Consider the following 3,865-nt stretch of genomic DNA (forward strand, 5'->3'; position numbering starts at 1 on the left):
CCATTGTGTTAGCAACATATTTTTAGGTGGGGCTATGTTATTCACATACATTTTCTTTTCTTTTTCACCAATTTCAAACTAAGTTTTCTTCCAGAAAAAACATGCTAGCATCAAGGGACTACTTTCAACAGTTCTATTCTTTGTGATGCTACTTATAATAGTCCTTATAGTACTGTACTTTGACATACTTATGATTTTAAGGCCCATTTTTCCATGTGCAATTTCAGGAGGCTTCCCTCAATCCTCTTCATCACCCCCTGCTCCTTTCCCATCTATCTATTTATGGGTCATTATCCCCTTCTCCATCAACATCTCAGCATAGCTGAATGCTCCAGGGAGACTGGACTGGTGTGTGGCTCTGCCATGATGAATGGGTTTCTTTTCACTCTTCAGTAATGAGCTGGCTTCCACTAATGGCAGCTAATTTCTTTGGAGCTACTTGGAGTAAGTAGATTAGGTTACCAGTATTACTGTTTATCTCATTCTAGAATCAATGATCCAATTCACATGATCATCATCTATAAATCCAGGGGAAACTACTTTACAGAAACCCTAACAATTGATTAGGAGACATTTTCTGAAATGAATCATTTACAAGACAATGTCTTGGTTCCCAGCCCATTTCTGAGGCAATTAGGACCTAGTGAGTTGCTTATTTGTTGAATGATGATGGCCATTTATCCTGGCATAATATCTGAATCTTATCCCTAGTTTCTCAGTGTTTGGGCCACCAGCTTTTTTCATGTCTCTGTCCTATGTTTCTTTCTGAGACCTTCTCAGATAGATGCCCAGTCTGTGATATAGATCCTGAGGTTCCGTCTATCTGTTGATTCTGATGGCACTGAAATGTCATGGCTATTTTGATCCTTGAAGCAAGATCATAGCCAGGATCTGCCTCCTCTTGCTTTACTTTCCCAGGTCCAGCTGGCCATATTAGAGGAAAAGGCTAAAGAGATGTGTAGGTAGAAGACACACAGAATGCCCTGCCTCTCATCCCAAGACCTGTATGGTAACACGGCCTGCCAACAGAGAATGGCTGCTCTTCAGCATTAGGGTCTGCTTGAGGCTAAAATCCTTGTTTTTCCAATCAGATAAGCATAAGATATTTATTTATGATTTTGTATATGCTAGGCACTAAATTATACACTATGCCTTAAAACCTGAGTGGGGGACACCTGGTTGGCTTAGCCAGTTAAGTGTCTGCCTTGGGCTCAGGTCATGATCTCAGGGTCCTGGGATTGAGCCTGTGTTGGGTTCCCTTGCTCAGCAGAGAATCTGCTTCTCCTCTGCCTTTGCTCCTCCCTACCATTTGTGCTCTTTCTCTCACTCAAATAAATAAATATTTTTTTAAAAATCTGAATGGGACAAGAAGTCAGATCATTGCTGCCATACACTGAGCACTTTCTGTGAACAGGTGATTTGTGCTAAGAGTTTTACCTACACCATCTTATTTAATGAAACAACCATCATTTGTCCTAGGTGTTACCACCTATAGGAGAAAACCAAAGCAGAGAAAGATTGGGTACATTTTCTAGGTCATTTAACTAACAAGTTAAGAAATTAAATTCAAACATACACTTAGCTAACTCAAGAGAGTGCTTTTAACCACTACACCATACTACCTCCCCCTTAAAAATATAAATTATAGGCCAGAATTGCATGATAATAAGTAAGAGGAGGTCACAGAAAGGTTCTTGATAGGCTAGAGTAGTCACAGGCTATAGAATAGAAGAGAGGGGTCCATAAAGAACATCTAACCCCAGATTTCTCAAACTTTTTAATGTGATAAAAATTATACAACATAAAAATTATGAAACACTTCATGAAGTTGCATGGCATCCTTGCAAAGGGGCCGTACTAATCTTCTCAGTGTCATTTCAGCTTTATTATATGTGATGCTAAGGGGAGCACTCTCAAACTTTTTAACTTCCAACCACAACATGAAATGTGTTTTACATCATGACCCAGTAAACACATGCATGAATAACTGAAATGAAATTTTACTACACAGTATTTGCCTTACTCCATGCACTGCACTCCATTTTTCTACTATGTTTTGCATCTTTCTTTTAAAATAATTCTGGAAAAAAAATAAAATAAAATAATTCTGGTTATGGTCTAGTAAATAGACTTTATTACCTAGAAATCCTGGTCTAGAAACATCAACAAATGTGGTTATTGAGACCTAGAGATGCCTTGGGTAGCTAGCACAATGTCTTGCAAATAGTAATTCTAAGTGTTTTTGTTTTCTTTCCTCCTGTGACTCAGCACACCCACACAGCACCTTAGTGGCAGAGCTGGGATGGAACCCAGATTTCCTGATTCCCAACCCAGAGTTTTTCTGTCAAGGAAAGATTGCCAAAGAGGGACTCTCCCATGGTAGAGTTTCTTCACAGGTGTGAGTAGAAGTAGGAGGAAACAAACAGTGAAGCTACGGAAGATTCACACTGCCCCGCCCCCCAGGGGGCCTTCCCAAGGTCACTGGGTCTAGAACGATCTAATTTCAAAGCCAACGTTCTTTTTCTGTTTGTCAACATTGGTTGCTCAGTGAAATCACCTGGGAGCTCTTTAGCAATGCTCATGTCTAGGCTATACTCAGATGAATTTCATCTGATTAGTTAAGGATGGGGTATGGTGTACAAGTTCCTCAGGTGATTTTAATACACAGTGACCACCTCAACAAGAAGATATCCCTTAAAACTCTTCCTGCTTACCCTTCAAGCTCCAGCCAAAATGCCCCCCTCCCTGCCTGATAGCATCCTGACTCAAATTCACATTCAAAAGTAACTGTCTTTCCATTATTGTGTTCATCTAGCACTCCTAGAGCCTTTTATCCTGTGTTTATCCTGCTAGATGAGGCACTGAGTGCAGAGCTTATGCCTTACTCATGTTTGTAACCAAGTGTGCAATAAATATTTACAGAATGCCCTTTGCTCAGATGGCTCTTCTTCCCCAAACCACCCAGACCTCTGAAATCTACTGTGATTCAGCTATAACTCCTAATGATGGCGATGGAAATTCTCCCCAGGGTCAGTTCTACAAGGACAAGAGGGACGCTCACTGTTGGAGCTGCAGAATCCTGACCAGAGAAGACAATAGTCAAGAAAGACAGTGAGACTGCAACATCTCTCTTGGTGTCTGGGCTTTCTCTCCCAGTCTTTCCCCTCCAGTGTCTCCTCCAGGCTTTCAGATTTCTGACAAGGTAGTGTGCTCCAGTGTGCAGAACCCCGGACAGGGAGTGAGGAAGACAGACTTCCTTTCCTGGTCACAACCCTTAGTGCGCTGTGCTGTAGAACTCCCTTTTCCATTTCATTAGCTGAGGATGACAACATTCCTAACTAAATTATGGCCCTCTGCTTCTTTCCCCTGGGGGGTTATACAAGAACTCATATATGAAAACAAGGTTCGTTCAGGTCCTTGAGCTTTTCTGAGGACAGCTTTGTATAAATATAAGATACCTTTTGTTATTGTTTATAGCCCAAGGGAGTTGCGGAAAGAAGTTGAGAGCCAGCGATGCTCTTTTTCATAGGCAGAAAATAGCTGCTGGAAAAACAACCTGGTGTGTAGAGCACAATGTTCTTATCAAGCAGACAGAATTATCTTTCCCAGGCTGCCATGAACACGAAACACCTGGTGCACACGTTTCCTGCCCCTTCACATATTTTGAAAGAAGGGGACCTTTACCCTGACCTGTCAAGCAGTGATCTTCACGAACTTCTGTCCACAGACTCTGCGACAGTTATCTTGGCTCGCTGCTGTGGACTTCAATGGTAAACATAGCTGCTTGTCACTTATGGGGCATCTTCTTCTCCAGATATCTCTCGGGCCTTATCAGATCCACACATATGAATTTCTTTTTCCTTAA

At 41.5% G+C, this 3,865-nt stretch overlaps 1 non-coding gene across 1 annotated transcript; it reads right to left on the reverse strand.

The window, feature by feature from the left end:
- Window positions 1-1,804: 1,804 nt before the first annotated feature.
- LOC121474306 lies at window positions 1,805-1,911 on the reverse strand. Its single transcript, XR_005983325.1, has one exon. It is a non-coding gene; the product is annotated as a U6 spliceosomal RNA (small nuclear RNA).
- Window positions 1,912-3,865: the final 1,954 nt, after the last annotated feature.

This window comes from Vulpes lagopus, chromosome 12 (assembly GCF_018345385.1).
Source record: "Vulpes lagopus strain Blue_001 chromosome 12, ASM1834538v1, whole genome shotgun sequence".
NCBI lineage: Eukaryota > Metazoa > Chordata > Mammalia > Carnivora > Canidae > Vulpes > Vulpes lagopus.